This window comes from Cibotium barometz, chromosome 43 (genome assembly GCF_041138505.1).
Source record: "Cibotium barometz isolate CiBa-2024 chromosome 43, ASM4113850v1, whole genome shotgun sequence".
NCBI lineage: Eukaryota > Viridiplantae > Streptophyta > Polypodiopsida > Cyatheales > Cibotiaceae > Cibotium > Cibotium barometz.
In genome coordinates this window covers 29384402-29395933 of record NC_141088.1, presented here as the reverse complement: position 1 = coordinate 29395933, position 11532 = coordinate 29384402, and positions in this window count along the sequence as shown.

Here is an 11532-nt window from a genome sequence, read left to right as displayed (position 1 = left end):
CATTCAAGTGCAAGTGATGGCAATACTGAAGTAGGCATGCTATATTATTGTGGAACAATCCAAGATATTATCAAGGTTGGATTCACAAAGTTTGATATGTTCATTTTTTATGTGAAATGGTTCAAGTTGGTAACTCAAGGGGCACAAGTAATTGTACGCAAAGACAAGTGTGGATTTCTTCAAGTAGACCGCACAAAGATATGGACTAACCAAAGGGACAGATTTGTGCTACTAGAACACTGTGAGCAAGTCATCTTTGTGGAAGACCGGACATATCATGAATGGTTGTTTGTGATCCAAATAAATCCATGTGGAAAAAAAATATTTGAAGAGGTGAAAATAGCAGTTGACTATTTGCCAGATGCTGAGGAACTCCCCCTAGATCATGTGATGGTTGAGCATACACCACTAGCACCTATTGAACACAATAAGAAGAACAAGAAGAAGACATACTAGTTGAGGAAGTAGGTGAGGCTCACACGGGATTAGGATCGGCGGATGAAGGTGTACTCATTGAGAAAATACATCTTGAATGAGAAACAGACACTAGAGATAATCTAGAAGAAGAAGAGATTCAAGCTGAGTATGATCATGATGCATCGACCGCTCTAATGCTAGAGCTAGAAGAGGATGATAACATGGATGAATTACCTTCTACTACTACAAGACAACCGGTTCCACTAATTGACAACAATGATTGAGTATTTCTAGAAATAGATTTATTTGGAGCCATGGATCTCGCTGAGGACGAGCAAGTTGATGATGAACTTTAATTTCATTGTAAAACAGAGCACTTTCTTAATTGCACCTTAGTGATGAGGAGGAGGAGCTAGCATTTTTTCTCCTTCAAAGAGCGTGATGGAAGTTATACCCTCCTCTCTCTCTCTCTCTCTCTCTCTCGCCCCTGCCCCCCCCTCTCTCTCTCTCTCATAGACACATATGCTTGCAAAGAGGTAGAAAGAGAAGGCTAAAACACACCCCAAGATGGGAACTAGCAAATTTTATATATAAATTCAAAAAAAATTAACTTTTATTTAGATGCTTGTTTAGACACATATTTCGACAGGTTTCCATGCATATTTCGACATCTATTTCGATGCACATATCGACGATGCGACCAACGCATGGAAACGAAAAATAATGATTCTCTTGTAGTGCCAAGATTGCTACCCAGTGTTAACTAGGAGCTCACACTCTGACGAAAAACATACAATTTTGGAGTCTTAGATGTGTTACTATTTTTTTATTTTGATTTGAACTTTGTTGCACTAGGGAATTCTAGTTTCATCTCTTAGAAAGGCAAACCCAGATTTCATTAGTGATTTGCATGATTTTGGAGCCCAAAAGGCTTAGATTTCATTGATTGAGCCAAGGAATAGCTTAGCGATTATGATTAGGAGTAGAAATCCACTCCAAAAATATGAGAATTAAGCTTCATTAGTGTTATATGTACATTATGTGTGCTATGTTATATACACATTATGTGTGCATATACTAGGAGGCTAACCCACATTAGGCTTGTGAGCATGGGAGCATGGGAACAAGCTCTAGTGGAGCATGGGTTAGGACTAACCTTAAGGGTTAAGGTTAGGGTCAGGCATCCAAGGGTCACACATGAGGAATGGAAAGTCAAGAGTCATTTGAGGGCCCTCCTATATAATAGGGGCATGGGGCACACTCAAGGGGGCTTGGAGGTTTGGGCTCCATGAGGCCAAGGCTATGTTATGCTCTCTTTGTAGAGGTTCATATCTACTCTTCTACCATTTCACACTTTAGCTACATGCTATTGGATTGGAGTTATACCTCTTGATGGTATGGGACATCAAGGTAGAGGTATGATGTATTTCATTATTATTCATGTGTGCATCCCTTGGGCTCGGGGGTGGTTGGGTGGTAGAGTTTATGCCTGATTTATGCATGTTTATGCATAACAATTATCTAGAGAGATCTTAGGGTTTTAACAATTAGGTGGGGGGTTAGAGCGGGATAGGTAATTGTATGTATGTATTTTTTCATGCCTTGTTTGAATTGGTACCTTAGAAGCATGAAAATCTAATAAAAAATAATTAATTACTTGTATAATAATCATTAACTAGGATTAAGACCATTAATCACCTCCCAAAAAATCTCAAAAACTCCAAAAACCAAGCCAAACCAGCTCTCAGGTTAGGGAGGGGAGCCCACAGTCCTCGCACAAGAAGATGTGAACTTGGACACGTGAGCATGAGCACATGAGACATGAGACATGAGCATGGACATATGAGTCATGAGCACATGAGACATGAGCATGGACATATGAGTCATGAGCCTGGAGATGTGACTTATGAGTCTGGACACGTAAACTTGTAGACAAGAACCTGCAGATATGGGTCTAGACATAGGTATACCTAACATTGTACTGACCAATTATTACAACCTTGATGAAGACTTATAAAGACATAACTACTCATGTCCTTTGAGGATTTCCCCGTCATATAATTTGTACGAACCCTAAATTTCAAGGAAAATTATTATTCTTCATAAATTATTGGAGAGACGGAAGACTCTCTCACTTGTAGCATGAGTAGTATGATCCGTGTGTAGCTCAATCCAATGGGATTCGCATCCCTTTCGGAGGCGCTAGGGATTCAACCCGTACCGGTGCACAAAAGCTTATCCACAAATGGAGAGAATGCTATGAACACCACTACCTTGACATAGACTTAACACACACAAGCTCAATCTTGCCATTGCTCATTCACTCATCATCCCACTCATTCATGCATCCAATACAAGAAGAAAGCTAAGCTAATGCATACACAAGCTCAAAGCATACTTCATTCTCAAGCACCTTACTTCCCTAGCATGCATACAAACCTTGAAGCTTAATGGAACTTGAAATAAACATGCATTCTCAAACACTACTCAAGCAATGCCTTGCCCATGGATAAGCTACAAGCTATGGAGAAGCTTAAGATTGAATCCACTACCACACAAAGCCTAATAGAGAATCCACAAGCATCAACAAAGAAACATGCACACTAGAGAATAGACATGAGAAGAGAGACAAACATCATCTCATTACATTGAATTAAAAAAAGAGCATTGCTCATACAATAATGTAGATGGGGAGAGAGAAGAGCTTGCACCTCTATGAACAAGAGGGAGAGCTAGTCTCAAGAGAGCTCGAGCATAAGTTTAGCCCAATGTGTCCCTAAGCTCTCAAATGATCCACTTTTTATACTAAAACTCATAAAACTCCCAAAACTTCCCATGTGGGATTATTCTTAAGCCCACTCCCACACTCATCTACAACTTGGAACTCTTTACAAGAGCCCTAAATAAGAATGTCAAGTCTCTTGTTTTCCTACTTGCATCTTTGTGTTGCATCCTTGCATTGATCACCACTCGTCACGCAACAATTATTAAAAAATAAAGAATAATTATTACCAAATAAGTATAGTTATTATCAAATTATTAAAAAATTAAAGAATAATTATTACCAAATAAGTATAGTTATTACCAAATAAGACCCTTTTCTTTCTTTTTGACATAAGGAGTACCCCATGAAGATGAGGGCATCGGTCTCGAGGGCCCATAATATACCCCAGAGTCCTACCAGCATCCATCAAGGCGATAGAGTCCTTGAAGGTCTTTCTTAACCTTTTAGACGTCAGTGTTCACCCCATGGAAACCAAGGCATCGGCCCCAAGGTGCTAAGACAACCCTAGGTCCTACCAAGCATTCCACATGGCTGTAGATACGTCATGTCTTGATTCACTTGTATATATTTTTTAGGGCATGATTTTCGTAAATTTTTTATTAATCCTAGCACCTAGCCTTTACCTAAGAGGTAGCTACCACTAGGGATACCTAATATACTTCGAGAGCATAAGAACTTGGCATACTCCGTTGGTATATATCCTACACCGCCTTCAAATAGAAATACCTTCTACTAAGTCCTCTAAGAATCTAGAAATCACTCACCACATTTTAACAACTAATTTAAAACTTAAACCAGCCAACTGTGTGTGAACATGCAAACAATATATCCAAAAGTTAAAAGCACATAAAGAACAAAAGATTATGATTTGAATACACTTGTTGTAGTGCTCGTTGATGTTGTGCGTTTGCATTAATGCATTGCTGATGTTGTGCAAATTGTTTCTCTTTGCTCTTTGTAGGCATTACATGTCTCCCCCCTTCCTAATTTGTGTGCACGGTAGGTGGACTATTGGGGCGTGTTTGTATGCTCTTGTTTAGCTAAGATCTCTGCAAAATGTTTATTAACAAACAAGAAAAGAAAAGAAAGGAATAAAATTTGTTATTGGTGCCAAACATCGAATATAGCCGAGGGGAAAAACCCAGTGGGAGAAAAGTGCCCTGGCTTGTTGATCTTATTGTGTGGACTTGATAAGTTTACCCTTGTACTGGTGGTGGATCCGTGTCCACTTATGTTGGAAAGATGGTATCAATCACTTCAGGATGCAAGGACAACCCTGTACAAAAACCGGCCTCTGGAGAAGGTGGTAGAGGAAGGAGTGCTTCCTCGCTAAAATATAGCATTGGTTCTATGGGAAGGTTAAGCAAACAAATTCGATTTTGGAACTGCTTAATATAGGTACTCATAGTGATCCAAAATTGACATGTTGAGGCTTGGGGAAGGAGGACTTGCAAGATAGGTGGTTGCAAGTCATTTATGCATGTATCCCTCCATTATTGTGCTTGAACCTCCTCAGGTAATCTACGTTGATTTGGTCCTCGATCTAGTACTCTCACATTAAGAAGGTTATGGCGTTGGGGTGTAATTCCCACAATTTTTTTCATTAAGCTCGTGCCATATCGTCGAAAGTAAGAGCGGCATAGCCAACAAATGTGTGAAGCTTCTCCTAATACGAGTCGTGCACACTCTTGACAATGTGGAAATGGGTGATGCTGTTGATAGAATAAAGTGACAAAGTGATGCCCACAGTAATTTTCACCTAAGGGAGCATAAAAGTACCTAGAATGAGTTTGAAAGGGAGGAGCACTATAACCCCCGCGATGTTCAGGTTGAGTACTATCAGGGTCAATGCATGGTGGACATGTATCTCGCCAAGTATCCATCAGGAGGTATCTGGTCATAGAACAATGAAATTTAGAAACTTCAAACTTTATACACTCATATCCATCATTACAATCCCAATCAAAAACATTGTAGATAAGATCATCTCAAAAAGAACACAATCCTCTAAAGGCATAAGGAACCACATTAGTAAATGTGAGACTATTCAAACACTAATCTACCAAAGAGCTTCAATTGTAGTGTTAATGCCTTACCTTTGGTTTTGGGTATGTCCTTCTTAAGAGGTGGGAAGGTTAGTAATTGTCGAGGAATTTGAGCAAGATAAGAGGATTTAGGCATTGAAGTGCTAGAATCTATGCTCAAAGGAGACTCATGTAAAGTTGGATTTGTCTTAGGTACACAAGTTGATGGTGGAATTGTGTAACAAGGAGAAATTGGGACAACTGATGATTCAATACATATTTTGGGAAGGTCAACACAAGGAGATTTGCAGGTGCTATCACAACCCCCTATCCTATCTTGAAGAGGTTGTGTTGATTTCCTTTACACCCCACTGATATGGAAAACCAAGGGTGGCTTTTGAAATCTTATTGATACACTCTTTTACCTCTAGTAAACCATGGCATTTGGGAAGCCAAAGTGTTGTTGCACCCTCATAATAGCCTTGTGCTTTAAGAACATGCTTTGGGACCCAATGAGTAACAATCTGAGGTTTAGGCTTGGAAAAGATGTGCTTTTTAGGAGGCTTAGCAACTAGGCTAGATGGTACAAGTTTGTATGCATCTTTGGGTAGCCAAATTGATAATTCCTTCTTGCCTGGCCTTCTTTGAGCAGTGACTAGAGTAGTTGGAACATGCCAGCCATGGCCTCACTTGAGGACTCATTGATTATCCACATTATTTGTGTTGGAGCTTCAAGAGCAGATTTTGAAAGTGGGTTGTGTAAGGTAGAAACACCACCCTTTTGACATGATAAAGCTCGTGGAGTAGCAGATCCCAAGATGCAATCAGAATCAATTTACAATTTGTATTGTCTATTCTTCCAATCTAATGAACAATTGGTAGCACTTAACCATGATCGACGGAGAATAGCCTCTACCACTGCCTTGGACTTACTTGCCACATAAAAGGGAATTGACATCTTGTGATCCTGAATGGACATCATAATGACACATTTTCCCTCTATAGGGTTATCTTCACCTGAGAAGCTTCGTAAGTCAATAGGAATGTGCATAAGTGTTGGTTGTCCCAAGTCTATCCATGTGTCAAACGAGAGAACATTATAATCTGCACCAGAGTCAATTAAGGCAGAGACAAAGTAGGTAGTCTCATGAAGATGAAGACACACTTGAATATTGAAAGGATCAACATATTGTTCATCAGTAGCCAGTTGTAAGGCCAACATAGAAGCCTTGCGACGCTCCTTGGCTTTTGTAACTCTAGCTTTAGCCTCTTCTTGAGCCTGACATTTAAGTAGGTCATGTGCTTCTTTCCGTGTGTGTGCAGCATGCGTTTGTTGAAGCATGGCTTCAGTTAGTGGTTCATTGTATTTCTTGAGACAGCTTCCATTAATGAAGTTAGGCATTTGCTCACCTTCTAGTGTCTCTAAATGCACTGTACCACTTGGAGTAACCTCATTAATCACAAATGGTCCTAGGCCACGTTTCTTGAGCTTTCTCTTATGCTTCTTAAGTGTGTACAAGAGCACAAGGTCCCCTTTTTTGAATCGGTCAGTTGTTACATTTCTATCATACCATTGCTTTTGTCTCCTCTTCTCGGCATACATCCCATTACCGCCAATAAGTGGGTCTCATCAAGCTTTTCCAATTCATCAATGCGTTGTGAAAGCTCATGACCAGTCCAGTCCAATTGTTTAGCAACTCGTAGAGTAGGTACAAGAAATTCAATGGGAAGAATTGCATCTAGCCCAAAAGCAAGCTCAAATGGGGTTGTGCCCCACAGATGTTTTATAGGTTGTCCTATATGCCCAAAGAACTGAGTGCAACTTTTGCTCCCAATCAGTCCTATGTCCCTCAACAATCTTTGTGAGTGCTGTGCAGAGAATCTTGTTAGTACTCTCAGCTTGTCCATTGGTCTGGGGATGATAGGGTGCAGAATGCTTGTGAATTACCATAAATTCTTGAAGCAAAAACTCTATGACCTCATTCACAAAGTGCACACCTTGATCACTAACGATTTCAATAGGTAAGACATAGCGTGTAAACACGTACTCATACAAGAACTTGGCTATGGTTCTGGCATCATTTTTAACTGTAGCCTTTGCCTCTACCCATTTGGTCAAATAGTCAGTTGCGACTATAATATATTTGGCATGCGTGTGACGAGCTGGAGGTTTAATGGGACCGACAAAATCAATACCCCATTTTGCAAAAGCACGTGTGCTTAACATAGGCCACAATGGCATATTGTCCTTTGTGATGGGAGGTTTGGTCCTTTGACAATCGTCACATATTCTTCGGCATCCATTTGTAAGGTTGGCCACCAAAGCCCAGACCACCTAATCAACTTAGCTACAGTATTGCCCGAAAAGTGTCCACCCCCAACACCTGCATGTGCATGAGTCAAGATTTTCAAGTAGTCAGCGTCACATACACACATGCGTAAGTTGCCATCCTTGCTCCTCTTGTAGAGTTGGCCCTCTATCAGCATATAGTTTGCCGCTTCAACTTCAATAGCATGCTTTCGATATTTAGGAATGTTTTGATCAGTATGACCATGCTGAAGATAGTCCACAATATACTTACTCCAACTTGGTGTAGTTGAAATTTGGAATAATGTGACATTATGAATTGGCTGTTGAATTTGACATGAAGCACAGTTACGAATAAATTTTTCAGCATCCGCATGCATGGTAGGCCACCATTGCCCATCCTGAGATATACGTCACAAGTAGTAGCTGATGCATGGATTCCACCGATACCTGCATGTGCCCATTGGTCAGGGTTAGGTATAAGCCGCAACACTCCATCATTACCCTGACGATATAATCTCCTTGAGATTAACTTGAATGGTCGCCATAGGTCCACATTAGGACCCGCTAGTTGTATCTTCCCACTTGTCAAAATTTCTAAGATGGACTCAGACCATTTAGGAGCTGTCTCTACAAGGAAAAGTGTTGAATCTAACATATCATCATCCACACCCACAGGAGCTTCGCCAAAGGTGATTCGAGACAAATGATCTGCCCTAAGATGAGTTGTTTCTTTCTGGACTGCCACTTCAAAATCAAACTCAAGAAGGATGACAAACCACCTCACAATCCTTCCAGTTGCACAAAGCTTATTCACCAAATATAGCAATGCTTGATGGTCCACAAAAATATGAATTTGTTTGCCAAAAGGTAATGGCGAAACTTTTTCACTGCATATATCATGGACAAACCTTCTCTTTCTGTTGTATAATTCTTCTCAGCATTGTTCAACTGTCGACTAGCATATGAGATTGGGAAATCCTTATTATGTTCTCCCGATTGAGCCAAAATACATCCAATTGCAAAGTTTGACGCATCAATATGGACATGAAAGATTTGGTTCCAATCTGGTGCCCGTAAGATGATGGGTGCAGTCACTAACGCTTGCTTCAACTTTTCAAAGGATTCCTCACACTCATCAGTCCAATTAAACTTTACAAGAAGAGCATATAATGGTCTGGCTAGGACAGCGTACATGTAGATGAATCGACGATAAGAGCATATAATGGTCTGGCTAGGACAGCGTACATGTAGATGAATCGACGATAATAGCCACAATGTCCCATGAATATTTGTACCCCTTTAGGGTTGATAGGCCGAGGTAATGAGACAATGACATCAATTTTATCCATATCTGTTGAAATCCCATTGCGAGAAATAATATGGCCCAAAATTTTCCCTTGTCTTACCATGAATTTGCACTTGTCAGGATTCAAGCATATACGATAAACTTGACACTTTTGAAACACAAGTCTGAGGTGTTCTATATGATCATCATGCTCTTGTGAGTGAACACATAAATCATCCATGAAGATCTCAAGAAATTGCCTAAGGTACTCCTTGAATACATGACCATTAACCGCTGAAAGGTTGCTGGTGCATTTGTTAGACCAAATGGCATAACACGATAGACAAAGATGCCATCTTCTCAGTAGCAAAGGCTGTCTTGTGTTGATCCTTTGGATCAATTGACACTTGATTGTAACCGGAGAATCCATCCAAGAAACTATATGCCTTTTTCCCTGCAACTCGTTCCAGAACATGATCCGTGATTTGATTGGAAGTGGGTAATAATCACGTACAATAGCTGCATTTATCTTCTTGAGGTTTACACATACTCGAAGTTTTCCATTTTTCTTGGGCACCACTACAATAGGGGAGACCCATTCAGTGTGTTCAATCTCATAGATAAATTCTGCCTCTAAGAGCTTGTCTATTTCTTCTTTTATCTTTTGTGCAAAATTCTCTCTGTAAGTATAAGGACGTTGCTTGGAAGGCTTTGCATCCTCTCGCAATGGAATTGTATGCTGACATATGCTTGGATCAACTCCTTTGAGGTCTTTATAACTCCAAGCAAAAACATCGCAATACTCCTTTATTGTTTGAATTAACTTCTCCTCATCTAAGGACAAGTCTGTGGCAATCCACACATAGCGAGGTTCTTCTCTTGGCTTAGCGATATCAATTTTTTTTGCATCTTCTGGACCATCATATGAAACCCCTGGCATGCTTGGCTTTTGTCGCATGGGCTGTTGAAGAACAATCTTCCGATCTTGAAGAGTGTACTGTGTGAAGTTGGGGGGAACATTGAGACCTTGTTCTTGTCCACTTGAGTCGTCACTCATTGAAGACCATGCAGTTTTGAGCTCTCCTTTGCAATCTTGCATCAGATTTTTTTGTTCAACCGTTATCTTTGCACTTCCGACATTCTCTTTTGAATCGGTTTTAGACTTGAGTTTTGGTTTTTGTTTCTTCATTTTTTTTACGATTTTTGCTAACAGTTTTTAGCTTTTCTCCTGTTGGAATCCATCTGATCGTTTTACTTGGTCTTTGATACTATCTTGTGCTTGGACATAGTATAGATATCCATTCTTTCCTGATGAGAAGTGAGGTGGTGGTCGAGAGTGTTCATTCTTAAACTCCTCCTTTTCTTTTTGTAGTCTCTCACGTCGTTCCCTCTCATCTTGTTTACGGATTCTCTTATGGCTCTTACAACATTTACGTTTAGGTCGTCTTCGAGGGATCTCTACTTGAACCTCCCTTCCTCTCAAGAGTAGGCGTGCCTTTCCTAAATCTTCCTCAGGGATTATCACATCATTATCAAAATCAGAGTCCCATCCATCTTCCTTATCAGCATCATTAGCAGATTCGAGTGTTAAATCCTCCACTGAGACTTCCTCTACATGCAGTGCTATTGTGGATGCATCCCCATAGTACAAAACATCTAGAACGTCACGTGGTTGTACCATTCATATAGGAATAATGTCATATCTATCTGAGTCACAAAATTGAATTGGCTTAGGTAAAGCACATGTCGATAATGTTGCAAGGACATGACTCCATTCTAGTGCCAGGATCAATAAAGTGCTCAGGGAAGGGTTGTGGAATGTATGCCTCATCTGATACACTTCGATTATCCTTAAGTCTCTCAATGTTGAAATCCCTACATGAGGCTCCACATATCCACAGATCTTCTCGCCCATCTGACAATGTAACTCTTGAGCCCTCAAATGAAGCAGAATAAAACTCATCTATTGAAGACCTTGTTACATCACGATATGAGTGATTCTTTAGGTTGACCCTTGTGATGACAGAATCATGTCGGAGGCACAAATAATTGTATCCCCAATCTTGAATCATTTGAAATTGTCGCATGAATGGTCTACCCAATATCACTTCATAGTTTGGATGTTTTCCAAAATCCACTACTGCAAAGGTGTGCTCATATTCAATCCCACATGTGGTGACCAATACGTTCTCAAGTAGCCCAAGGAGATGTTCTAAGCTTCCATCTGCTAGCTACAAGCGCATCCCGGTACTCCTAATAGCTGGTTTGCCCCACTTTTCCCAAATGGACCTTGTCACAATGCCCACTCCTGCACCACTATCAAGTATTGCAATTGAAGCTACTTTTCGCACTTCTAATGGGAGGGTAGCATTTCCCTGATCGTCCTCACAAAATTTTCCTACTTTGTTGATAGGAACTGGCATAACATGCTTTGTCTCAGGGTGTATAGTACAATGATGGTGACCCTTTTGTAGCAATACCTACTCTGACAAACATGTGGCAATATCATTCCACAACTCAGGTCGAAGCTTTATCAAATCAAGCAAAGGTAAGATACAAGCCACTGGTGCTGATAAAATAGCTTGCACGATACCCATATCCATCTCCTTTGTCAACCTTCTATGCATGGAGGGTATCCTCAAGGTTTGAGAACAGTTCTCATATTCTCCCAAATATGATGGTAAGGTTTTCATTGTATGCTTACTTCTAG